At 35.6% G+C, this 17,483-nt stretch overlaps 1 pseudogene; it reads right to left on the bottom strand.

Moving 5' to 3' along the window:
• The window catches only part of LOC120197357, a 34,992-nt pseudogene extending 17,938 nt beyond the window's left edge, over positions 1-17,054 (bottom strand).
• Positions 17,055-17,483: the final 429 nt, after the last annotated feature.

Below are 17,483 nucleotides of genomic sequence, written 5' to 3'. Positions count from 1 at the left end.
CTTATGAGAGACAAATACAAAATCTACTTAAACATTCAATTTTCAATAGCTTACAAAAACAATATCATAAATTCAGTGCTTCTAATTTTTCATATCAATGCTTAAATTTTCATTGTTGAATTCTTTCGATTTACAAACAGCACCTATAACAGTTTTCGCAAACAAGGAGAAATCATATTGCTCGCTTAGTAGTGCCAAGTGAAACTACATAAGGACTATAATTGAGATTTATAAGGTTGGGAAGTTACTTAAAATACTCGGGGGAAAAAAGAACAATTACATACTAACACTGGTTATGAGTCGACTTTCCACCACCAGAATATTTAGCCAAAAATGTTTGTTCCAAAAATTGAAAAGGACAAAAATGAATGTATACATACACATGGAACTAAAAATACCCTTTACATTACTGAACAGACTCAATAACCATAATACAAATTTACTTCGGTAAGTTTAAAGACGACCAAAACTTTGGATAAAATTTGCAGATGAAATAGGCAATCAATAAGATATAAATGGGATAGAAGTAACTATCACCACTCTATTGTGATTGAAAGTTATGCTCACAAAGAAGAAGAAGAAATAACAACTTGACATTGACAAGCACACCTTAGGTTGTTGATTAGGCTTTAGAAACTGTCGTATGTGGACATTTGCAAGCAATAAGATCAGATGTTCCCTTTGATTTGCTACATTATCTTTCTGAAGAGATACAACTGAGATGAGTATAAAGCATATTGAACCAACTTTCAAAAATGTTTACCATCAGATTTCAAATATTTACAAGGTAGCATGACACTAAATTCACTTGTCAAAAAGATAAAAGAAAATGTACTTCTAGTTTGTTTATTTTTCACCTGAACCCAAACGTTTCTTGAAGCCAATCAGAATGTCTTCATCTTTCTTTCTCTTGTGATTATTGGGCCAAGGTAGACCCCTGTGTTACGAAGAGCATAACAGCTGCTTGGATCTGCATTATGGTAAATATGAAAGAAAGGAAAAGAAAATTGTTAGTTCACAACAGATCATCAAAAATATACAAATTTAAAACATACCTCAGGAGATTGCATAATAGCCTGGTTTGCACTATCAGGATCAAGAGGAAGGATATTGTAGGGGACCAAAATCTGTGTTTGTTATGCAACTTATCTTGAGCTTCCAGAATCTGCTACAAACCTTAATAATTATAATATCTTTCACATACAGAGATTTGAAATCAAAAGTTCCTAATTTTCTAGTAAATTAACCTCAGCCAGTGAAAGACATCTACATCAAACAAGAAACCATCAAAAAAGATAGCATGACAAGATATCTAAAGGAATTTCACCTCACGGTCAACTTCAATAGATTGTGTCAAATTGACAGCCTTTAAAATCTCAAGAGAACATTCGCAGTCTGGTATGCTTTGTGAGTTGTGCCCTACAAAGGAACAAAATATTTGCCATCAATAAAAACTATAACAATTTCCACATAATCATCCAAGTAACTTAATATTAAATACATTGAGGACCTACCGATCAGCTTTATCAGCAGCATTTGTCAAGGCCTGGATGTATTTTTTGTAGTAATGTTGATATAAACTTTGCATTTCACGAGCATCACTTTTCTTAAACCTTCCCTGTAGTGTTGGGTCATTCTCCTGAAAAAACAAGATCATATCACCTCATGAAACCAATAACAGAGAAGGGATGCAAAGAACAAGAAGCATAACATGCACTGAAGTTCTAATAATCTAACACGGTAACTTATTAGAACTTAACAAGATCAAACAAAATAATATGCTTCCCAAAAAAACGAGTTGCTTTAAACAATCCCAAAGTACTACATTACAACTCTCATGAAAAAAAAGAAAAATTTTCAAAAAGGGTGCAGACCCAGTTCCCTTCTGTTTCATTTCTTTTCCTCCTGTACAAAGCAGCTTAATTTCATTATGACAACTCCAAGAACAACAGGTTTAACAAAATAAAAATTCTTTGTGTCGAAACCATTTTTTCTGAAAGGTGAAAAAGTGAGATTTAAAAAAACCACATTAATTTTTAATTTATCTCTTTCAATTGATTTTTAATTTAAAAACAAATGCGATTTAAAAACCTCTCGTTTCGAAAAATTTTGGATTTTCTTTACGATCGAAAAAATACGGTTCAAAGAGTCGCCACCAATCTTTGATTAGGGTGTGACTGGGCACCCAAAAACGTTTTGTCATTTTAAATAAAAATTAATTTTAATTAAAACAACAAATTGAGGTCTGCGTTACCAAAAAATGAGTTCGGGAGTCGATTACGTGTGGGGAAAGATTAGCACCCCCACAACGCCCTAAATCGGTACCTAATCGATTAATTAACATCTTTGCAATGAACTTTATAAATTCGAATTTAATTTAATTTTTGATCACGTAAAACAACAAAAAAATGAATTTTACAATATTCAAAAATACTCAAATAAATTAAATTAAAATTACCGAGTCATTTTAAGAAAGATAAAGAATGTTCAATTATTTACAAATATCGAGACCAAATCTTAAAAGATATAACAACCTTTTCTCGATAAATTTAAATAAACGAACATTTCCTTTTCTCTCGTTCACATATTTTAGGTGACGAATCAATTTTTTAGGTTTCACTTTCGGGATATACTTTTATTTTAAAATCATTAAAAGAAGACCTCAAATCAGTTATGACTGCCCACTTAAAATAATTTTAAATTAAAAGTATATTACCCTTAATCCAATTATGAAGATATCGAGTTATGAAAATAAGGCTATCATGCAAATTAATTAATTTAAAAAAAATATTATTCTATTAACAAAGAAAATATTAAAAATTCTCGTGTAAAGTGACATGTACATACAAAAATTATATCATATATTTATATATATTATACTGTATAAACTAAATGCGTACTAACATATAATGCACAAACTTAACTTAAAATAAAAAAAATAGAGCCCAAATGTCTAAACAACAAACGTTAAATACAGTAATATAAAGGGCAAGAATTAAATACGCATAAAATAAAGATACTAAAATTAAATATGTAAAAATAATAATTCACTGCCTAATTTAAAACTTTCCAGTATCTCAATTTAAGAACTAAAATACAACAATCCAACACTACTGGACCTTACACGCAAATAACCTTTTTTTCAAAACATGGGTTGATCATCAATGGAAAACTGTCGTTTTAACAAATTAATATATATTATTTTAAATGAAAATTTGCTCCACCTCATTTGATTTTATCTCTTCCCAGTCGCATCCCATAACCCTCTCCCTTTCTCACATTGCCACTTCTCTCTACTTTCCCCTTTCACTCTAAAATCTGGAAAACAAAACAAAAAACTCCTATTTGGAGCAACTCTCAACCGTTGAAATCTCCATCCCGATGGCTTCAACTCCGACGACCGACTCCGCAACTAGGTAAATCGACTCCTTTCTTCTTATTTTATTATGGTTTTGTTAAACTAAATCTCACTTTTTTTCTTGACAATGGAACCTACACCACAGAGAACAAATGGAGTCAACAAGACCCACTTGTGTTCGAGCAGTCTAGGTAAGTCCCAATCATTCTCAAATTTTAATTTTAAACAACAATCGTGCACACACACACACAAAAAAAATAAGAGGAAAAAAAACCGAACTGGAAAATAACGAACTGAGGGTGAATTCCTTGAAAAACATGTACCCATATTGCTTTATCTACTTTGAATTGTGAGATTACACTATTGTTCCTTTTCGTATCCTCGTTACACTATGAATTTGCCGAAGCTAGTAGGACTTTCTACTCCTCGTCTTCACCCTTCTGTTGCCCTTTTTTCGTGGATTTTTTAATAGTCTCTGGTTACTTTTTCTTAATGGTGATGGATTCCTGATATATCTCCCCCTTCTTTCTGATGGTTAATCTCCCCGTATATATAAAAAAACTGCTAAAAACCAACGTTAACCTCTCTCTTTTCCTCTACAATCAACTGTCGTCCATTGGGCTTGAGTTGGGCCTGCAACTGGTTCAAGGTCGAGTTAGGTTACGATTGCTTCGAGTCTACTCCGACTCGGCCCTGGATAAAAACGAGCATCTACAGCTGCCCCTCTTTGTTTATTGTCGTGCAACGAGAATAGAGCAAAGATCAAAAGATGGTGCGTTTTTGTCCAGTTCCATCTTCGTACAATCTTCAACCAGTGGGTTCGCTCCCTCTTGCTTCAAGGAATAGAACTCGAACAATCTTCTGCTTATGGGTTCGCTCCCTCTTGCTTCAAGGAGTAGAACTCAAAATATCTTCTTCCTAAGGGTTCGCTCCCTCTTGCTTCAGGGAGTAGAACTCGAACAATCTTCTGCCAACGGGTTCGCTCCCTCTTGCTTCAGGGAGTAGAACTCGAACAATCTTCTGCCTACAGTCCTCCCTCTTACTTCAGGGAGTAAAACTCAAACAATCTTCTGCCTACAGTCCTCCCTCTTGCTTCAGGGAGTAAAACTTGAACAATCTTCTGGTGTGATTCTGCTACACTATTCTCCCATGAAGGCTCAACTTCGAAGGTTAAACCTGAAATCAAGCATTTCCACTCATTAATGTATGCTTGAAGATTTGAAAAACATTATACTCGAAAATTTTAAAATTTAAAAGAATCTTTGAGAATTTATTTCTTTTGAGGGAGCTTGTCTCGCAACAACTAGATATGAGAATCTTCTTGGACTCGGCTGCCATCTGAACCTCTCTCTTCCTGGGACCTTGAATTGGTTAATGACTCTTCGTGCTCATTTCCTTTTAATCAATTAATTTGTGTCTTTGTACTCGAGGACCTTCGATTTCCTCCCAGATCTGATGATTTGATGGCTTGCTCCAACACTCTTCTGAGAAGGCTTAAAATGGCCCAGAAGACTTATCATCTCGCTCGAAAGACTTACAAATGACCCGAAGGATTTCATCATCATGCTTGAAAGACTTACTGATGGCTCGAAGGATTTCATCATCATGCCTGAAAGACTTACTGATGGCACTTACTAATGGGTTTGCTTCACTACTCTTCCGTGAAGGCTTACAAATTACCCTAAGATTTTAATCATCATGCTCTAAAGACTTACTGATGGAGTTGCTTCACTACTCTTTGGTGAAGGCTTACAAATTACCCGAGGGATTTAATCATCATGCTCGAAAGACTTACTGATGGCCCGAAGGATTTCATCATCATGCTCGAAAGACTTACTGATGGCACTTACTGATGGAGTTGCTTCACTACTCTTCGGTGAAAGCTTACAAATTACCCGAAGGATTTAATCATCATGCTCGAAAGACTTACTGACGGGTTTGCTTCACTACTCTTCGGTGAAGGCTTACAAATTACCGAACGATTTAATCATCATGCTCGAAAGACTTACTGATGGCCCGAAGGATTTCATCATCATGCTCGAAAGACTTACTGATGGAGTTGCTTCACTACTCTTCGGTAAAGGCTTACAAATTACCCGAAGGATTTAATCATCATGCTTGAAAGACTTACTGATGGCCCGAAGGATTTCATCATCATGCTCGAAAGACTTACTGATGGCACGAAGGATTTCATCATCATGCTCGAAAGACTTACTTACGGGTTTGCTTCACTACTCTTCGGTGAAGGCTTATAAATTACCCTAAGAATTTAATCATCATGCTCTAAAGACTTACTGATGACCCTAAGGATTTAAGCATCATGCTCGAAAGACTTATTGATGGCCCGAAGGACTTCATCATCATGCTCGAAAGACTTACTGATGGAGTTGCTTCACTACTCTTCGGTGAAGGCTTAAAAATTACCCGAAGGATTTAAATTGATTACTAGGTAAGAAAATTTTCTTACTTTTCAAAAATTTCAATTTTCAGATTTTAATGAGAAATCCTTCTCATTTCACTTCATAAAATGGCTTAATGGTCGGGCCACATACCCCGCTTCAAAGCAATGCTTCCTCTGTGGATTGACCCTTGCATTCCTCAGGTTCTGCCTCTCTAAACATGATTCCCTGTATTTGATGTTTAACTTCTGCCTTTCAATTATAGGGATTTTAACATCTTCCATCTTCTCTTTTCACTGGAAAATCTGTCAAAATCATGTGTTTATGCATGAAACACGAATGCAATGAAATGTATCAATGTAATGCATTTTCTTTTATGCAAATGATGTTCTCATGAATGCATAAATGTCAATTTAATATTCATTTGACTTTAAAGTGGTGAACTTAGTCTTCTTCTACTTGATCATTCTTTCAAGGGTATACTTCATATGCTCGTGTAGCAACTCATAGTTTCCAACTTGTATTTTTAATGAGACCTCTGATCTTCTTTTTGTCGTTTTTGTTTTCTTTCTTTATTTCGGAGAAAGTGTTTTCTCTCTCAACATCTTACTATAGTCAGAAATACAACTGTGTTGCCTTATTTTCGTCCTTGGCCCAATTATGCTTTCAGAGTTGTTCTTTCAGGACTCTGCCATTGATCAATGCTCAGTTGATTTGCTTTACAAGGTAAGCTTTGCTCAAATTCACGGTCTGCCCCTAACACTTCAAGTTGTGAGACTCATTCTCAATAACTTCTTGGTCTGAATCTTGTCATCCCAACATGATTTGGGTTTTTGGTCATGCCCCAAAGTGGGTACTCTTAGATCTCTTCGTGCCCAACATATCATAACTTGAATGTTCTCATTTTAGTGTCACTTCACAGTGGTATTGCCAAGTATCTTGAAGGCGTCTCTTCACATTATCATAAACACTTAAAAAGTGGTCAATTCTTCTAACAAAATGTATTGCATTTTATACAAGCTGTGATAAATGCCCCTTCTGAATAACGAGATCATCTTCTTATCGATGAGTAATTGACAACGTCACAAGGAAATGTTATAAGTTTCATTCTTCATTCTTCATTCATTTTGTTCTCTTGGACCATCTACTTCAAGATCGTGGAATGCTTCATGTTCTGGCATTGCTTATTCATTTTCTCTAATAGAGGAATAATGAGTCTCACAAGCTTCAAGGATCTTGCACACTTGAAATGTCATGTTTGAAAATGTTTTTCCCTTTTCTCTTATTATAGGGATCAAAGAATGAAAGAATTTTATAAAATATTGCCCCTTAATTCAGGCTCACAATCAAATCAAATCATAAACATGAGTTCAAAAAATATCAAAAGAATCAATAACTATTTAATTTTTCAGAGTTATAACTCTTTGTCAAGTGTCAAAATTGATGGGTTGGCTTCAGTTGGCTTTCTATTTTTTAAGGTTTCAGCCAACAAACTTATATTTCTTTCTCGGTCTTCGTGAACATCACAACATGCCCCTTCTTCTGGCTTGGTATTTTAATCGGATACGGACAAAATGATGCAACTTGCATAATCAATTACTAGACTTTATAGAACACTTCTATTTCAGTTCTCTGAAATCTTCCATTTGTTCAAGCCTCGTAGACTCCTCTAACAAAGGCAGTGCAAAAATATCGATCTAAAAATGAAATTCCTGAGTGCTCGTGTGAAGTGACTATAACAGGTTTTCCTTAACTCCCTTAGTCAATCTTTACGAAACTCCTTATTTAGAAAAACTTGATTTAATTTGCCATTGTCTGGCTAGCTGAAATCAGCTTTATTGTAATTTGCCTCTATCGGGCTAGCTGAAGGGTTCGTCTCATCACAAAGTCTTTGACTTGACAATCACAGTGGATCATACACCAAATTGCCAGGTACCCGATCAAGGTCATGGTTTGAATATAATCTATTCATAAAGCCAGGGCTTTCGAGTTTCCTCTATAACCAATTGCTTTAGCGGAATAGCTCAGCTTTATTGTATATATATATATATCATCACCTTTATTAGGCTAGCTAAATTATGTCCATAAAGCCGGGGCGTTTAACCAATTGCTCTAGAGGGACAGCTCAAGCTTTATTGTATACATATAATATTATAATTTGGGTATACGGGTCCAATTTCTTAAGCTTGTCAAGAAGAACCTGTCATAGTCTAGGTGTTGTTAAAAGTTAGAAAATCTCATCGTTAGAGTTCAATTTCCAAAGCAACTGACCTAAACTAGATTCACCTACTCGATTATTCCATCTGTAAGGATCATAATCATCATTGAACGTCATCAACAGAAGTGTAATCTAGTCGGTTTTATAACAACATACACAAAAGATGCCCCATGTTGTCCGCTCCTATACATACCTGAATACCAAACCTATTGTTCATCTCCTTATGATAGAATAAGGCTATATCGATCCCTACAATAGAAGGGTATGGTGTTCGATTGTATCTTCTGGAGATAAGGTAAAGGTCTTTGTTTTATCAGGTTTCAACCTTGTCATCTTGTCAAAGATTTATAACTCTAATCATTTACAGAGTTTTTAATTCAGTAGGTATTCAAAGAATTTCAAGTTGCAAATTCGATTCAATGCTCACCATCCTCAAAGTAACATGAATTTATTTAAACATCATTATAAAAAAAACTGAGAAATGATGAAAAACAAGTTCAAACATGATGTTGCAAATGAAATAAAGCTCCATAATGAATGAAATGATCTCTTCCTAATTAGGATGCCCCATTACCCATCTAATGTCGTGGTACTTAACTCAAACGGATGTTACATATTGTTCTTTGATGCCCCACTCAAGCTCGTCATCCACTGTTCCACCAATTCCTCTGTTAACGTCCCATTTGCCACAAGCATCTCTATCTCCTTTAACAGCGGCCTACAGTTTCCCGTAGAATGTCCCAATGCCCCCAAGTGGAAATCACAGACACTATCTTGATCGTAGCTATGAGAAGAAGGGTTTGGTTGCACTTTCACTGGCATCGGTGTGAGGTATTGACCTTTAATCAAATGGGGATACAGATCTGAGATAGGAGTTTGGAACACTTTCAAAGCATTTTTCGATCTTGGGACTTTCTTTGGAAGTCTCGAGTAACCCACTACCCATTTTCTTTTACGGCTTTGAGAGCTCTTGACGTAACATTCATTCACCTCATCAGTTTGTTCCTTTTGATCGGTTGGGTTTTTAGAAGTGTCTTTCAAGTTTCCTTTGCTAATTGCATCCTCAATTAACTCTCCAGCTGTCATAAGATCCTTGAAGTTATTCGTCGACTTTCCCAACATTAACTCAAAGAAAGGAGCTGGAAGAGAATCGTGAAACATATATATATTCTTTTCTAACAAAGGAGGTTGAACTTGTGCTGCCACTCCTCTCCATCTTAGGGCATATTCTTTAAAGCTCTCAGTAGCTTTCATTCTTATCCTTTGAAGGTCATGACGTTTTGGGGCTAAGTCTTTAACATATTGATATTGTCCCAGAAAAGCATCAGCTAGGTTGACCCATGTCTTGATCTGTTCTTTGTTCAAACGGTTATACCATTACTATAGGCCCAGCAAGACTATCATGGAAGTAATGAATCAACATATTGTCATTATTTAGGTACCCTTCCATCTTTCTACAAAACATCTTTAGATGAATTATGGGACAACTAGTGCCATCATATTTCTCAAAATTAGGCACCCTAAATTCATGTGGGATGACCAAATCAGGGACCAAACTAAGTTCTCTAGCTTCTAACTCCTTGTGAGGGGCATTAACAATCTTAATATCTTCAATGGCTTCATTCAACCACATGAATTTGTCTTCAAATTGCTCAAAATTGACGAGGCTCATCCGTAGGTCTGAGTTAGATGCTCCAGGGAAAATTATTACTCTTGATGTACCAGTCTGATTAGATTGATTTTCTTTATCCTCTATTTTCTCTTTACTAGCAGCCTGTGGTACCAGTACCTGGATCATTTGATTCGATACGCCTTGTAAAGAACCCGATGCTTGATTCCCGTATCTTGTTGTGACCCGACTAACTGCTCTTGCAACTGATCTTGTGATCCCTTATGAGATTGCCATTGTTTCCATTTGCTTGTTCATGATGATGAGGAAGTAGTATGAATGAATGATCTTGTTATTACTGTCACATAACCTTCCATAAATTATTTTTGTGTTTTTATAATTAATGCATGTAAAATGCTTAAATAAATACATGTAATGCAAATGCAAATGCCAAAAGCAAATACAAAAGGTGTCATTCCAGAGTGACCATCTTAAAATAACTTTCATTGAACACAAAGGTCTCGGTACATCAAACAAACTTTACATATAATGGACAACTTTCACTCCGAACTTTTCTATCTCCTTCAAAAGCCAATTTAATTTCCACTTATGCTCGGGGGTCGAGTTGTCAATCTGCTTCAATTCTCTTGCAAAGCCAGCTAAATTAACCCATTTCTGAGCCACATTGCTTGCTTGGGTCATAGCTTCTTTCATGACGTTGTCTCTTTTCTCTATCTTGAGTGCCGATTCTCAGAGCTGTAAACACTGCTGTTGAATCTTTCTTGTAAGAAAGTCATTGTGGTTATGAAGCTCTTGTATAAGATCATTGTAATCATCCACAATCTTCATCAACTTCTCGTTCTTGGCTCTAACGGCTTCAAGCTCAGCGTCATTCTCCCGCTTGTGGCGTTGATATGAAATTTCCATATTGGCAATGGATCTGTTCAACGTCTGAATTTCAGCCTGATATCTTCCCAAATTATCAACAACTGTATTGCATCTTTTTTCTTCAATTTGTAAATCATGAGAAAACTTCTCGGCTCGACCTTCTTGCACCTTACAATTCCTTCTCCACTGTTCAGCGTCATTCTTCAGTTTAGCGACTCCTGTTATCCACTCCTCTGGGACATTTCCTATACCAACAAATTTAAAAGTTTGACTGATCCTTCAAAAATCATCTCGTATGGCTTCCATCTCTCTGCTCAATTTATTATTTTCATTTCTTAAATGACGAATCTGAGCTCTGTACTTTGGCAAACAATCTTCTTCTTGGATGTCCTCACTAATACTCTTACCTTTGGTCACTTTAGTTTGAACCCAACATGATAATCTGTTACCAAACTAGGTTGTCCTTCAATTCAAACTCCAATACTCCATGATCTAGGACTCGACGTTTGAAGGTAGAACAATTCTCAATAGAATGTCCTTGAATCCCAGCATGATATTCACAACGAACGTGACGTCATACCAACTTGGATATGAGGCTGCAAAGGTTCACATAATGCGGGGCCACTTCTCGAGCTTCTATCAGTTCATCATACAATACCTTATATATTGGGATGAAATCACAACGAGAGTCACCTTCAACTTGGGTTGAACTGGAGTTTCCAGTTTTATTTTCCCTGATGTTGGGAGTAGTCTATCAAACACCTACGAGTTTTGACTGCATGTCTTCTTTTCATCCTTCTGAACTTCTATAGTTGCCACTATTTCCTTGCCATTTCCAAACAATTTGTTGATACGAACAATGATTGTGCGTGATTCTCATTTTGGCCAGAATCAGCAGGTTCTAAAGTAGTCCCTTGCGTATTTGACACCTCAAGATTGTTTTCATTGAGTTCTTCTTTTCTTGGTAGAAGTCTCTCTTCCTTGGACAAAACATCTATTCTATCTATCATCTTGGACATTTTCTCTTTTATCTCTCTTATCTCATTGTGCTCTTTGTCAGACATATGATCTTTATGTGCGCAACTCTCCACTATTTTCGAAGCTTTCTCAAGATGCCATTTTTTTATTGTGTTATAGTTGTTTGATCACGAAACCCCTTGTCCGTCATGAAAACCTTTTACTATGATGACACTCACAAATCAACACCTTTGAATATGTCATGATCATTCAATGCGGACAAAGAGAAAAAAAAACAACATAGAAACAAGTTAGTACAAATGAGATAACAAAATGAAAAAGAAACAATAACGAAATAAATAAATTAATGCTAAAAGAATGCAATGCAAATGCACAAGGTTTAATTCCAAAAGTGACCACCATAGAACAACCTCATTAGACAACAAGAATTCAGTACACCATGTAGTCAAAATAAATGTGATTCTTCATTTCTTTATTCCCTTGAACCGTACTCTTCATGGAATCTAATATTGCGCCCAAGTTGTCGTCGACTTTATCACCTTTAATGACACCAGATGTCTTTAAATTGAATCTTTAGGTCTCCATGTTTACTTTAATATGAAGTGGTCTTCATGTCTTGTGAAGGGTCTTCTTTGTCCTGGTATATTGTATCTATCTTCTGAGATATCTTGGCCTTCACTCTTTTAAAGGAAGTCTTCAATCAGCTTCAGATTTCTTCATTCATCGGATGTCCCTCTTCATGGATCATCTGAATATCTTTGAACCTCCTTATTTTGACTACATGGTTAAGAATTTCTTGTTTCAGTGTGACCAGCCTTCTTATTAGTCAACACTTGCGAATTAACACCTTGTGATGACATGAAGATGAGAATGTAATAAAATCAAATAAAATAGACATAGAAAAAAAATGGGTTAGTACACATAATATCAACAACAAGATAATAAATATCATAATCATTAAATAAAACCTACCTCACATGCTGGCTACCCAATCATGTTTTAGTAAGATCCTACCCAACATGATATCTACCCCCATGCTTTGTTTGAACATTAAACCTATCCGCAAATATCTAATTCACATGCTTGCTTGACAAATAAACCTAACCGCATGATTTCTAGTTCGCATGCATTTATTCGAAAAGTGAAAATAAATGACTCAAAAAGCTTTTCCTTGTGTACCCTCCTCACGGGACTCTTAAGGTTTAGGTTAGGCTCGACCTAAATTCAGGCTCTATGTTTACTATATGCTGGGTTCGGTTCTAAAGTAATAGGTTCTCAAATTGTCCTGTCGGTGCCCCCTTGGGCTACGAACCTCATCTTGGCCCATCACATGCTTTAGGGGATCGAGTTCAATTTCGAGGGAACACACCTCCTTATGTCCTGCGGAGGTGATACCATCACGAGGACCATAAGGCGTGAGCTCCAGGAGCAATCCACTATCCCATGCGGAGGTGAAAAACCACACGAGGGCATAGTCTCTCACTCCTACTTAATTAGACGGAGCGGGTTTTAGCTCATGTTATGATAATGCAGCTGTGCAGTGTGTGAGGAAAAGCGAAAAAACAATCAATAAAAACACTCAAAATCAATTCCCAAAACACACAATTATTTGAATCATTAGCAAACAGATTAGTACAATATTAATTGTCAATCGAATTAATTAAGGAATCAAAATACAAACAAAACTTATTAAAACAAAGCAAGGGATCAAAAACCAAATTAAAACGAATTTATAATTTCCAATTGCAAAGACAATTAATTAATCGACTATCAGCCTGACTCTCTAAAAAAAAAGGTCCCCAGCAGAGTCGCCAAGCTGTCGAAACGATTTTTTCTGAAAGGTGAAAAAGTGAGATTTAAAAAAACCACATTAATTTTTAATTTATCTCTTTCAATTGATTTTTAATTTAAAAACAAATGCGATTTAAAAACCTCTCGTTTCGAAAATTTTGGATTTCCTTACGATCGAAAAAAAATACGGTTCAAAGAGTCGCCACCAATCTTTGATTAGGGTGTGACTGGGCACCCAAAAAACGTTTTGTCATTTTAAATAAAAATTAATTTTAATAAAACCAACAAATTGAGGTCTGCGTTACCAAAAAATGAGTTCGGGAGTCGATTACGTGTGGGGAAAGATTAGCACCCCCACAACGCCCTAAATCGGTACATAATCGATTAATTAACATCTTTGCAATGAACTTTATAAATTCGAATTTAATTTAATTTTTGATCCCGTAAAACAACAAAAAAAATGAATTTTACAATATTCAAAAATACTCAAATAAATTAAATTAAAATTACCGAGTCATTTTAGAAAGATAAAGAATGTTCAATTATTTACAAATATCGAGACCAAATCTTAAAAGATATAACAACCTTTTCTCGATAAATTTAAATAAACGAACATTTCCTTTTCTCTCGTTCACATATTTTAGGTGACGAATCAATTTTTTAGGTTTCACTTTCGGGATATACTTTTATTTTAAAATCATTAAAAGCAGACCTCAAATAAGTTATGACTGCCCACTTAAAATAATTTTAAATTAAAAGTATATTACCCTTAATCCAATTATGAAGATGTCGAGTTATGAAAATAAGGCTATCATGCAAATTAATTAATTTAAAAAAAATATTATTCTATTAACAAAGAAAATATTAAAAATTCTCGTGTAAAGTGACATGTACATACAAAAATTATATCATATATTTATATATATTATACTGTATAAACTAAATGCGTACTAACATATAATGCACAAACTTAACTTAAAATAAAAAAAATAGAGCCCAAATGTCTAAACAACAAACGTTAAATACAGTAATATAAAGGGCAAGAATTAAATACGCATAAAATAAAGATACTAAAATTAAATATGTAAAAATAATAATTCACTGCCTAATTTAAAACTTTCTAGTATCTCAATTTAAGAACTAAAATACAACAATCCAACACTACTGGACCTTACACGCAAATAACCTTTTTTTCAAAACATGGGTTGATCATCAATGGAACACTGTCGTTTTAACAAATTAATATATATTATTTTAAATGAAAATTTGCTCCACCTCATTTGATTTTATCTCTTCCCAGTCGCATCCCATAACCCTCTCCCTTTCTCACATTGCCACTTCTCTCTACTTTCCCCTTTCACTCTAAAATCTGGAAAAACAAAACAAAAAACTCCTATTTGGAGCAACTCTCAACCGTTGAAATCTCCATCCCGATGGCTTCAACTCCGACGACCGACTCCGCAACTAGGTAAATCGACTCCTTTCTTCTTATTTTATTATGGTTTTGTTAAACTAAATCTCACTTTTTTTCTTGACAATGGAACCTACACCACAGAGAACAAATGGAGTCAACAAGACCCACTTGTGTTCGAGCAGTCTAGGTAAGTCCCAATCCTTCTCAAATTTTAATTTTAAACAACAATCGCGCACACACACACACACAAAAAATAAGAGGAAAAAAAACGAACTGGAAAATAACGAACTGAGGGTGAATTCCTTGAAAAACATGTACCTCTATTGCTTTATCTACTTTTGAATTGTGAGATTACACTATTGTTCCTTTTCGTATCCTAGTTACACTATGAATTTGCCGAAGCTAGTAGGACTTTCTACTCCTCGTCTTCACCCTTCTGTTGCCCTTTTTTCGTGGATTTTTTAATAGTCTCTGGTTACTTTTTCTTAATGGTGATGGATTCCTGATATATCTCCCCCTTCTTTCTGATGGTTAATCTCCCCGTATATATAAAAAACTGCTAAAAACCAACGTTAACCTCTCTCTTTTCCTCTGCAATCAACTGTCGTCCATTGGGCTTGAGTTGGGCCTGCAACTGGTTCAAGGTCGGGTTAGGTTACGATTGCTTCGAGTCTGCTCCGACTCGGCCCTGGATAAAAACGAGCATCTACACTTTGCAGTCATAAAAATATATGGTAAATAGATGATCCATTATTTGTGCACATATTACTAAACCTCAGTGCTAAAGGACAATGTCGTTATTGTCACACTGCATTAACCAAATTGCCAAAACATTTCTACATTTCAAAGGGTTTTAAAGCATATACTAAGAAAAACCGTTCAATTAAGACAAGTTTCCTCACTCTTTCAAGACGTTGCAGGAGTGCAGTTTTAAATTGGCGAACACCACGTCCACTAGAAGTGGGATCCAACCTGTGAGCTTTCTCAAATGCATAGAATCGGCCTACAAAGAAGACCATAAATTCTAATTAAGACTGCAGACAATATTACAGAATACAGCAGGTAACGATGAAGCAAGAAGCAGATCATGGGCAAGAATGACATGGGATAAGAGATACCAAGATGCTTGACACTGAAAATAGACAGATATATTATAAACATGCTTAATATCAAAGTGAAAAATATGTCGCAACCAAGAAATTTGAAATTTCAGACATCAGCCCCAAGAAAAACCAAGTATGTGGGGTTGGCAAAACATCCATTAATTACGACACTCTGAAAAGTATGATCTTAAGATCTTGAGGATGATGCACAATAAAACATATTTTTTTGACAATTTGAGCGAAATAACTCCAACACCAGAAAAAGTAGCAAAAAGTTGCATGCTCAGAATTCCAATTCATGCTACTTATTTTATAAGAGATCACATGGAAGAAAATTTTCTTTCACAGATACTCTCTTATTAGGACACATAAATCCTTTTTAAGCAATATAATAATTGGAAATAACCAAGAAGTAGCCAGGTATATGACTGTATCCAGAGTAAGTGATGCTAAAAAAAGCAGTAGCACACAAAATAATTAACTCGGTGGAGAAGAAACGGTGTAAACCACCATGTCAAGAGACACGGCCATCTTCACCGGCATATGCATAACATAAAATGATTATCCAACCGTACACAAGATAAGGGCTGGTTAGATTTCTTGTTATTTTAAACTGCTCCAGAATAAGGCTAGATCATACTAACATCTGGAAACAGACTTTAAAAATTAAAATTACTAAAAATAACAGCATTAATTAAAAATCACATAAAAACAATAATCACGTAGGAAAGCAAACAAAATCAAAAACTTACAGAGGTAAGCCACCCTGGGGTTGCTTGATTCGACCTCTCCTAGGTTACCAGCAGTCTGTGTCCGTGTGATCCGCCTCACGGGCTGCGATTGATTTGACCCCCTGCTCGATGACATATTTGCCCTCGTCTTCCACCCAAAATATCACTCCCTGCAAAAAAAATGCTTATTTTCAGAAGCAAACAAAAACAAAAGCAAGTAAATCAAGCATTCAAAAGAGAGTAATAAAAAGACACTACAGTCTGTAAAACCAAGTGAAAATTAACTGTTTCGAGAGCGAAGTTCAACACTAACCGAAGATCGAGTAACATAAAGAGCTGAGAAGAGAGAGTGAAGTAGAGGACAGCAGAAAGAAGATTTTAAGCTACTAAATCATCTGCCAAAGTAGAAACAGCTTAACACCAGAGAGCACAAAGAGAGAAAAGGAAAAGAAAAAACAGTAAGAAAGAGAGAGAAAATGATACAGAGAAAGGAGCAGATGGGCGGCTAATTAAGCTACTTAGCATCGAAGGATGCAAACGGAGAGTGAAGCTATGGAAAAAAAGAGATTATCAAAGACGAAGTTTACCGTACAACCACGCAGCTATATAGGGATGGCAACGGGCCGGGTTGGGGCCGGTATTGGTTCCATTCCCGTTCTCGTTTAAAAAATCGGTATTTGTTTCCGTTTAAAAAATCGCGAGGATTTAAACGGGGATCTCGTTGGGTAATCGGGGAAAACCGCGGGGAAACGGGTATTCCCGTTTAGCATAAACGGTTATTTAAACGGGTATTAGGCCGGGTATTGGGTCGGTATTGGGCCGGGAATCGGGCGGGTATATATATATTAAATTAAATATAAATATATTTTTATTTAAATTAAATTTATTAATATATATATATATATATAATTATTTTTAATATTTATCGGGGCGGATATCGGGGCGGGTAATTGGGTAATCGGGGCGGGGATTACCAAACTCGTCTCCGTTTAAA

Source organism: Hibiscus syriacus, unplaced genomic scaffold (assembly GCF_006381635.1).
Source record: "Hibiscus syriacus cultivar Baekdansim isolate YM2019G1 unplaced genomic scaffold, ASM638163v2 tig00117048_pilon, whole genome shotgun sequence".
NCBI lineage: Eukaryota > Viridiplantae > Streptophyta > Magnoliopsida > Malvales > Malvaceae > Hibiscus > Hibiscus syriacus.
Note: the sequence above shows the minus strand (reverse complement) of the source record. Positions and strands in the feature narration are given on the sequence as shown.